General features: G+C 35.4%; 1 pseudogene; it reads left to right on the top strand.

Moving 5' to 3' along the window:
• The first annotated feature begins 8051 nt into the window (after positions 1 to 8051).
• On the top strand, positions 8052 to 8577 carry LOC100756634 (annotated as a pseudogene).
• Positions 8578 to 11549: the final 2972 nt, after the last annotated feature.

Consider the following 11549-nt stretch of genomic DNA (forward strand, 5'->3'; position numbering starts at 1 on the left):
GCCCTTAGGCAAAGTATTTATTCCTCCCACATGTTTGTAAATCCTTGCATATTTAACTGTTGGGGAGTGTCCAACATGATCTTAAAAGGACATGCTGTATAGCTCTTCAGAAATCATCCTTGAAATTACAATTATTTTCAGAAGGCTATTTTATAGCATCAGTAATTGGTTGTACTGTAATCCTACTCATTATAAGGCAATGTTTATTTTGATGTAAGCCAGTGGTAAGAAGAATAGCAATTATTGAATGGTCATCATGTACCAGAAACCAAGCAAACACTGTAATATTTATAGATTTGCTACTGTAATCTTGAAGTAGACATGTTCTCTATTTGAAATAAGAGGGCATTGGGGCACAGAAAAAGTGGAATTGATTTTCAAATGATCTCAAACTTTAAATGACACAGCTTGTATTCAACCCAGGTGTACTCTAGCTAGAGCATGAAACAATAAGGGTGCTAAAAAGAGGTGTCATAGTGTGACAGGAGATGGATGGCTGCCAAAAAATAAAAAATAAAACCCTGCGAAAGTTTCCTCCTCCAAACTTACTTGTTTGTTAAAAGAAATTAAAGGAACTAAACAAATAGATATCTTATGCTCACAGTCTGGAAGCCTTAATATTATTAAGACTACAATGCTCTCTGTTTTGATGACTTTACTGGTTGACAGAAGAAACTTAAGGGAAGAATTAATTTTGTCTCCTAGTTGGAAAGAGATGCAGTCCATCCTGGTGGAAAAGCATGGCAGTGTGTCTATAATGAGGCTGATCACATTGTATCAGTAGTGAGGAAGCAGACAGAGGTAGATGCCGGTGCTCTGCTCCCTTTTTCCTTTTTCTTCAGCCTGGTTCCCAGCCCATGGAATGGAGCTGCTCACTTCCAAGGTGAGTCTTCCCTTCTCACATAAATCCCTGTGGAAACCCCCTCAAAGACATACCCAGAAGTGTGTCTGTTAGGTCATTCTAAGCCCAGTCAAGGGGAACATGAGGGTAAATCATCAGAGCCCACTGTATTCTCTTAAGATTCATTGCTAGCTCTCTCAGTGCATCTGCAGTGATTAACAAGTTGATGATAAAATTAACATGGGAATTTAAAAAATGCAGGAAAAGAAATGTAATCTTGAAAGTAAACCTGAGCAACTTACTACAATGTCTAATTATAAAAGACTCTCTGGTACTTCCCTCCTGGTATACATAAACATGACACAACAGAAGTGACAACCTACCGATAAAGTTTTATCTATGAGCTTTGATAAAGACACCAAACCACTCAATGAGAAAAAAATAGTTGTTTTAAAGACTTTATTTTTATTATATATATATATATATATATATATATATATATATATATATATGAGTGTTTTGGTTGCATGTATATATGTGCATTGCATGCATGCCTGGTGCCCATGGAAACTAGAAGAGGACACTGGATCCCTCTGCAACTGAAAAATTATTGCTATGTGTAAACGGCTATGTGCATAAGACCTGAACCTTGGTCTTGTTCAAGAACAGCAAGTCCTCCTAACCACTGGGTCATCTCTATACCCACAGGAGTCTTTTATAACAAATAGCATCAAGGTATCTAGGTAAAAGAATGTAATGATGTACCTTATAGCATAAACATTTTCAAAATGGATCACTAATCTAAACATAGGGGAGACATGTGTGTAATAATTATGAGAAAAAATAGGAGTGAATCATGTGACTTTGGTTCTGCAACAATCTTCAATGTCACACCGAGGCACAGTAACAAAAGAAAAAGTACAGGCTTCATAAAAATGTATAATTATGCTCCAAAAGTTATCAGCTACACGTAAAAATACAAAGTAATAACTCAATCCCAGGACACTTGCACCATATTGTTTAGCAATAGAAAAGAATAATATATGGATATATGACTCAATATGAATGAACCCTGAAATCATTGTGTTAACCTAAATAAATCACAAATTAAAAGCTACATATTATATGATTCCATTCATATGAAACATACAAAAGGACCAAATGCATAGAGACAGAAAGCAGTTTATGGTTTCCAGGGTTCCTAGGAAAGGGGAATTATAATGTTGGTTAGATGGTGATTGGATAACAGTGATGGTTGCCTAACACTAAATACACTAAAGTCATTGGATTTCTTATCTAATACTGGTAAATTTTTGCTTATACTGGTAAATATATCTCAGCAAAATTGTTTAAAAATACAGTATCTTCAATAAACTGTAATTTTAAAACATTAAATGATTTGTACCACCTGTACTTCCAGAAGTAATACAATTTCTAGTCATTCAAAAAAACTTGTAAGTTTATGCCTTTTTTTCAATTTGACCTAAACTCATTGATTCACAATAGTTTCATATTCACCAGTTTCTTCAATTGTGCTAGCTGTGCCAGGAGTCTCGGATCACTGACTGATAGGTATCTGTGTGCCTATCTAAACCAGCTTAGTCATTCCAGTTCCTCTGCACACAAGACTGCACAGCTCTGAAAGACAGGACAAAGTCAGAGACACCCCAATTCTGATCTAAAATAAGACAATGGTAATTATCTAAACCAAGTGACAAAGCTAGCTTCTTCAGCTCACCAAAAGCTTCTTGGGCATATTATTTATATTGTACTGGAAAAGAACATCTCATCATGTGTGAAGTTTTTCTTTGCAGTAGAACTGTTGATCATTTTCTGAAATATAGAGACAGTGTTCTGGACTTTATCCACTACTCTGTAAATACCTCCATTGCATACTGGCATGTGTTTGAGTATATTGACTAGCAGTGAACAAAATAATATATGTATCCAAAACTCAAGAATATCTGAAGCCTTCACATGCAAAGCCTGTATCTCAGTTTATTAATAGATTGAAATAAAAATGAAGAGTTAACACTTTAGATTGCACCTTAAAGCTGTATTATTTCTTTCTAGTTTTCAGATGAATAAATGCACACATTGTACACACACACACACACACACACACACACACACACACAGAGAGAGAGAGAGAGAGAGAGAGAGAGAGAGAGAGAGAGAGAGGTGGGGACTGTAACAAAATGTGTAATGTAAGGAATATGCATTTCTTATTCTAACACCTATCTTCTATACATTACAATATTTAGCCTTTTAATAGACTGGAGTTCATTTCATAATATGAAAACTAGCCATAAAATGCCATTAATAATTTACAGGTAGTACAATATAATAGCAAAACTAGTGTTTGTTATATGGTCTGAAATAATACTGAAAAAGGAATCCCTTTCATCATAACTCTAGTTAGAATGCCATAAAAAGAATATATCCACATGCTATCTCTAAGGCAATCATCAAATGTTCAGGGATGGCTGGCTCTCCCTATTACATAGATGAAATTCACTTTTCTAGTTAATGTGTATGTTCTTGAAGATTGCTGATCACCCCTTTTTTTTGGGGGGAGTGATGTTTTTAGCTGTAGTTTTACACAATGGGAATTGTCTGCCACCTCACATTGAACCCCTTTTCCTTTCCTTTTTTGCTGTTCCTCTGACTGATGCTACATTATGAATTGTTTATTCACATTAGTATTCATGCAGACAAGTCATGTCAACAAAGAAAGGAAAATGAAGAAGAAGTGGGATCAGAGGAAGCCAGTTAAGGAAAATAGAGGGCATATGACCAAAATACATAATATATATACATGCCTGAAAATGTCATCATGAAATTGATTATTATGTATGATAAATAGAATCCAATAAAAACATCTTGAAAATGAAACTGGATAAACTTTGATGGATGCATTTGTTGGTACTTTGTAATCTAACCAATAAGAATGAACTGAAAAAAATAACTTCAGTATTGTTGTATCAAATAGTTTTGAACAACACTAATTAAATCGTGATATCGTGGAAGAATCTTCCTGGAAATGCATATTGATATGATGGAATAATTAATAGAAGAAACACCAGAAGACCCAATTCAAAAGTGTATGCCCTTCTCTTACTCAGACCTCTTGAGAGGAAGACAGTCTGCTGTCTTTCTGCCCTCTAGTGGTAAAGCAATGTAATTTGACTATTTCCAGCACAAAAGAGGAGAGCCAGAAGAAATGTTTTCTGACCTGGGAATTTATTGTTTGACTCCTTGGATTGTTTTCCATAAGAATTGACCAACAAAACCCTTTCTATCTTTTGTATTACTTATATATGCATAATTTCTATAAGGGGTATCTGGGAATCATTTATTTATCATATGTATACTATGTGTCTGGCACTGGAAAATTATTTGGCATGCAATTATAAGTGATGATACTATATGACTTCATTGAGTTTCCATTTGGGTGAATAACATAACTTCCATCTATTGAGCATTTTTGTTGTTTTAAGACAGGGTTTCTCTGTGTAGCTTTGGAGACTGTCCTGGCACTTGCTCTTGTAGACAAGCTGGTCCTGAACTCACAGAAATCCGCCTGCCTCTGCCTCCTAAGTACTGGGATTAAAGGTGTGTGCCACCACCGCTCAGCTTATTAAAATATTTTATGTATAATGTTATCTTACACATTTTATACTAAATTTCACTAAGTTCTCACAACACCAAAAGGAATATATAATATTTATTCACCTAAAAATTCAGTAAACTATGGCAAATAGAGATTCAATCACTAAACAGAGGTGTGACATGAATCCAAGAAGTATAGTGCTACAGATTAGAAAATTTCATATTGAATCAATCTTAAAACAAAGACAACATGGAGAATTATGGCCAGAAGACTTGCAACTTTGGCTTAAAAAGTCATTCAAACGTGTCAAATTGTTTATAGCCCTGTGATAAATATATTAATACAATTAGTCTTATTTATACTTAAATTTAACAATCAACATATACAAGATATTCAATTCCTTGCTTTTTATTACTCTGTGCCACAAAGACTCAGAAAATATAAATTGTTCTTTTCGTTCACTAATGGTAAATATTTACTACCAATACAATACATTTTTTCTCTTCAAACTATTTGGAATCTAAGAAATTCAAGCTAAGAGTTCAGAGGACCTAGATACATATAATACCCGAGATTTCAGTCTTATAACCTTCCTAAGCATTTGAATATCTTATACACATTTCCTATTCATTTTTAAAAGGCACATTTTACTCATCTAAAACTCAATTTTTCCATTTCCTCTTTAATAAAGTTTTTAAATGGATGAATCCCAATCATACTAAATATAACACCCAGAAAGGTCCATCATTTGGACTGCTTAGTACTTCATCAATTAGCAGTTATTTTTGAGGCCTGTTCCTTGTTATTCCGGATGTCTCCCACTTCCTTTCACATTAATGAGCTCAGACATTATCATGTAGGTTTGTCATTTACTGGTTGATTTGAAACAGTGTGTGAGAGAGCAGCATAAAGAAAAGTCAAGACAGAGTCTTTTAACAAGCTCTTCTGATTAAACTGCTGATGCTGGAATAAAAATATAGGAAAGGTCCCCAGGAAACCCAGTTATCCATGAAGCAACATCATTGGTTAGTTTTCATGAGAATGTTCTGAAACTTCTTTTTCCAGCACATGAAGGAACCCCCTTGGCCTTCTTCTCTTTGATCAGCCTAGGAGTTGTATAATTCTAAAGCAACAGCACTTCAAGTTCTTTTCATCGGGCTTACCTCTTCTTTCCTGACCCATTTTCTCTGCTTTTGTAGGTCAACACTTAACCTATCAAATAGAATCATTCTGACCCTGAGCCTGTCAATGAAGGGAAGAATTTCTGCTCTATCCCTTCAATAGCAGCATATATTTTGAGAAGACAGTCATAGCATACCTAACTGTAGATTAATCATAAATTAGTATCTATTCAGTAAGTGTTTTATTCTATTCTCTACACAGGTAAAGAAACAGTAAAAGTGTATTTTCCCACTAATGTGAGCGCATGTTTATAATCTGTGATCAAAAAAGACCTGTCAAAAATTCTGTGAATTTGTATTTGTGAATAAAATGCTTTCTGAAAAAGCTTGTGTTTTAATAGATGATGTAGCAAGAATTAAATTAAAGGAACTGTCTTTGAGGGTGCTAAATAAATATCAAGGGAGGTGTTAGAAAAATACAAAAGTTTGAGCATAGAGATTAAAAGATAAATAAAATAACAAATAAAGAAGGTAATAGATAATTACCTTAGATAATATGTCAGTGAGAAAGGTAGTAATCCTTCCCTCTATCTCAACTTCCCACATCTTGCACTGGATAGTTAATAACTTGGATACATTGCCCATAATGTTTCCTTGTCTGCTTCCCTCACTAGACACTGGTTTCATGTGAAGAATTATTTGATCTCCACAAAAAATAGTAGAATGTGTTTCTTTGTAATTGTAGGGAAAATCTAGTAAATATTAATTATATAAAAACTAGAAAGCTTATTCATGTGGGGAAAAGTAGTAGGCTCACAAAATAGCAAGTAACAAATCTAAAAATATAACTGCTACATGGTAGAGTATTAAAGACTAATGAACATTAAGAACGGTCCATGAAGATTACTTCTTTTCTACCAATTCAACCAATTCAGGCCAAATAAATACAGTATATTTTGAAATGGTATTATTACAATAGAAGAGGACTAATTTAAAGGGCTAGAATTATACGCCATGTCTCTAACTGGAGGTATAGTGTTTGCTAACAACACCAGTGAGGGGGGATTTTAAAAGCTAATAAGGTTTCTGATCAAAATAGACAGTTGCTTTTCCTTCCGATTAGAAGCAGACATAGTGCTGGAAAACACACCTAAAACAGTAATTTTCACACTCTGGACAATAGAAAGTTTTCTCTTTGAGGGCAACTCCCTAAATACAACACAGAGATCTGGAATTCAAGCACAGCGAAGCCAAGCACAAGAGAAATTCTAATGACCAGAGAAGCTAAAGTGAATGTTCTGGGAAGCTAACATGGCTGGAACCTGAACAGAACAACACTGAAAGGAAGGAACTGAACAGATGGAAGCCTTGGAGTCTGACGAAGGCTGTTGAATGATTTCTGCATGTACTGGGGGTGGAGAAGAATGTAGGATATATGTTCTAGCCAGCAGCTGTTATGAGGTTGGCAAGGGTTCAGAGGTACTTGGGGTCATCCCGTGCTAGAAATCTTTGGCAATCTGATCCAGCCAGAGTATACTACTCCCTAGTACTCAAGCATCATCCTTAATATCTAGCTGAGACACCAGAATGGCTGTCACCAAAGAGTAAGAACTACAGTGACGCTACTCTTGATCTACCACCACTAAGGTACCATGTTACTTAAGGACATTGTCATGGGAGCATATTCTGTAAGTCGAGCATATGCCTCCCATGCCATCTCCCCTTCTTTTTCCCTTCCCTCCTCCTCCTGTCAGCCCTCTTTCTCCTATTAGACGGCCCCACTGCTACTTCCATGCCACATACATATTCGTGATTTCATGTGTCTATAAAATCTGGGAAACACAAATGAGAGAAAATAAGTCATAGCCTTCTTTATGAGCATAAATAAATAATTTGGTTAAGCTTTCATTTGCTTAATATGGTTATCTCCAGTTGCATCCAGTTTCCTACAAATGACATAATTGCATTCTTTGTGGGGGATATTACAGTTGGAATTCAAGTCCCAGCAATTAGGAAAAGCTTGGAAATACTGGGTTATTTCAATAGTTCTCACTTACAAACATAAAAACCTAACCTGCCACAAGATAACAGGTGAACAATTAAAGTTAAATGGTTTCCAAATTCAACAAAATTTAATGTGATTAAAATGTTCCACAAACAATATTCAGTCCAAAAATAAGTTATTAGTTGTACAAAGAAATAAGAAAATGTGGCAAATAGTCAAGGGTTAAAAAAAGTCAATAAAAATTGATCCACTGATGACTCATGTTACGGATGTAGCAGATAAAGAGATTAAATCAACTACTATAAAAATAGAAGAGGCTACCGGGAGAGGGAGAAAATTGGAAAGTGATGATGATAATTTCCCCCAAAAAATGATAGAAATTATTGACTTATGACTTCAATTTGCTAAACAAGAAAAATTTTTAAAAACTAAAATAAGGCCACGGCAGCCATCTTCCAGTGACTTGCCAAAATGATGAACACAGAGGGGAAGAGGAGGGACACTCGCTACTCACTAGGCCTTGTAGGAAGCGTGGAGTTGTTCCTTTGGCCACGTACTTGGCAATCTACAAGAAGGGTGACATTGTAGACATCAAGGGAATGGGCACTGTTCAAAAAAGAATGCTCCATAAATGTTACCATGGCAAAACAGGAAGAGTCTACAATGTCAACCAGCATGCCGTGGGCATCATTGTAAACAAGCAAGTTAAGGGCAAGATTCTTGCCAACAGGATTAATGTGCGGATCGAACACATCAAGCCCTCTAAGAGCAGAGGCAGCTTCCTGAAGCGGGCGAAGGAAAACGACCAGAAGAAGAAGGAAGCCAAGGAGAAGGGCACCTGGGTTCAGCTGAAGCGCCAGCCTGCGCCACCCAGAGAGGCACACTTTGTGTGGACTAACCGGAAGGAGCCTGAGCTGCCAGAGCCCATGCCATATGAACTCATGGCCAAATGTACAAAAAGAAATAAAAGACCTGGACTGTAAAGGGTTTTTCTTAAGTTGAAAAAAAACTAAAATAAGTTAAAATAGGACACATTCACAATCAAACTGTGGACTGAAAATAAATACAAAATATTGAAGACAACCATACTGCCAAACAAAATTACACTCATGAAACAAATGTTGAGAATGGATGCTGACTTCTCACCATAGTACAGAAGACTATGATATTTCAATGAAAAGAAAATAATGTCTGTGCGTCTGTATACATCCAACAAAAACATTTTTCAAGACAAACAATAGAAGTTATTTTCCAAATAAATGAAACGGACACAGTTCTTTATTAACAGAATTGAAATGAAATAAATGCACACACATACACACCCTCAACCACAAAAAAGAGAGGATGGAAACTATATTCCAAAAAAAAGTAAGTTAAAATAGTTCTAGTCATATCAGACAAAGCACAATTCAAGATGAAATTAGTCACAAGAGACAAGGAATTTCATTGTATATTAATAAAGGAAACAATTAATTAAAAAGATACAGCAATTATAAATATACATTGAGCATTGGTATATGAATTTCACACAATACACTGTTGGACACAAAGACAAAGAAAGAAGTCAATATAGCAATTGTTGACCAAATATCACAATTGTGAGCCACCATATGGTTGTTGGGTATTGAACCCAGGACCTCTGGAAGAACAGTCAGTGCTCTTAACCTCTGAGCCATGTCTTTGTACCAATTAAAAATTCAATGAAGTAGATTTGTTACCAAATACCATATTTTCAGTCCTAAAATACACACATATGAGCAATACTAAATCAATCTCTCTCTCTCTCTCTCTCTCTCTCTCTCTCTCTCTCTCTCTCTCTGTCTGTCTGAGATGTGGAATGAGGCTACCCAGGACATGTGACTTTTGGCCAATTGAACAATATATTGTTCACATGAGCGTGAAGTCAGGAGAGATGTTCTGTGTTGATTACATGAGAAATACTTCTCAACCAATCCATGTAACTATGAAATCAATGTTTTCTATTTAAGCCATGAAATTAAAGGGTGAATAATCTCACAGCAAAATCCAGCTGCTATTGGAAAACTAGATGATAAAATATTTAAAATGAGAGTTCAACAGGGAGATGCCTGAGTAAATAGTGACACATTATGGGAAATTATGCAAATTTGAAGACAAATGAGTCAGAACTTCTGCTAAGCTTTTATTTCACCTTAACCAGTAAGATGGGGCTCTTAAAGAGCAGAAATATGGCCTTTCACCATTTGCTGACTTCTCCCATTGCACAAAGTGTACAAGTATCTGTTTATAAATTTAACTGCTTCAGAACTGAACTACTAAAAGTTAAATGGGTAACTTTTAAATGGAAGAACTTTTTTTTTGCTGGAATAGCGTCAAATATGTACCACATGAAGTAATTAGTTCAGCATATTTGTTTATTAAATCTACAAGAACTTAATTGTCAAAGGTCTCTATGTATTCAACAACTTATTTGATACATCAGGGATTGTGTGTGTGTGTGTGTGTGTGTGTGTGTGTGTGTGTGTGTGTGTGTGTGTGTGTGTGTGTGTTTACATTGTCAATATAGTCACACAGGACCTTATACCTTGGGATACAGGCTCTGTTTCCTAAATTTTGTTGGAAGTCTTGATTTATTCTTGAATTTGAGTCTGAAAAATGAAATCATAGTAATGAAGATGGGATAATGATGTATGAAGCAGGCAGGGACTTAGAGTCTTAGGTGATATATTTGTCCTACTACTTTGTTGGGTCAGAAAAGGTTCTTACCCATATGCCACAGTCTTAAATAATGATGCAGCCAGCTATAAATAAATCCCATTATATATGTACTGAGTAAAGAAGAAATATTGTTTCAATACTGAAAATGATGCTATTGTGTTAAATAGTAGTATTGCTGCCTCTCTTTATGTGATAAACAGGATTTTAGTCCAGTATGGTACAAATGACCATAAAAAGTATAACAAAACATTTCATAGATTTAATAATTCTTCTTGTTACCTGTTTTTCTTTAAAATTATTTTTCATTGTTAATATTTTTATTACCTTGCATCATTTTACTAAATTTTGTTCTCCTTTCTATTTATCTTTCCTTTTCTGTGGGAGCCCACAGTATTGACTCCATTCCACCTTAAGGTCAGAGAGCTCAACGCTATTCTTGCTCCTCAAGGCCAAATAACAGGATGTAGCTACTTGATGTCTTGCTCTTCAAGACCAAATAATAGCATAGGATGTTTGACTTAGTGTGAGGTTACTAGATGTTTTGAGAATTAAGGAGGTATTTATGCTTGATTGGTCTTTGTATTGTGGTAAGGAAGTCTTTTGCCCTCCCCCTTTGCTTGGGGTACATAATGGCTATGAGTAATAAACTTGGGGCTGCTACAGTACTCACTGAGAGCCCTCCTGACTATCGTCTGTCTTTTGTCTCTTTTCTTTGTCAATCCTCATTCCCCTTTTCAGGCACATTTGAACAGGTTGGCTGATCCCAACACTTTTCTTTTGACTGTATTCTCTTGTTCTTACTATTTACATCAAAATTTTGCTGTATATATGAGTTGGTACCTTTTGAATAAGATTACTTCTAAATATTGCCAACCTTGACATGGTATTTATTTTCTAAAAAGACTGTAGCATTCTATATCTACAGTTATACTTTTTAAAGCCAATTTACTTAAAACTTCCAGCTCAACCCAAAATATGAAACCATTTGTTCATACTAACCAAAATGTCATTGAGATACAGTCTTCTGTGAATCCATGACCTCCTACAGCTTTCATACTAGGTCTTATTATTTTGTTTATTGGAATCATATTCTGCTGCCTGATCACTGCCAGGTGACAATGTGGTCCTGTTTGTTAGAGGAACAGAAATTTATTATTGCCTGCAACAAAAATAAACTGTAACAAGCAGTTCAGATAATGTTACATGTGTCTGCTTCTCACACTGATATTCAGCTTACACCAGCAGGCAAGAGCATAGGACACTATTGTCAAG

Source organism: Cricetulus griseus, chromosome X (assembly GCF_003668045.3).
Source record: "Cricetulus griseus strain 17A/GY chromosome X, alternate assembly CriGri-PICRH-1.0, whole genome shotgun sequence".
Lineage (NCBI taxonomy): Eukaryota > Metazoa > Chordata > Mammalia > Rodentia > Cricetidae > Cricetulus > Cricetulus griseus.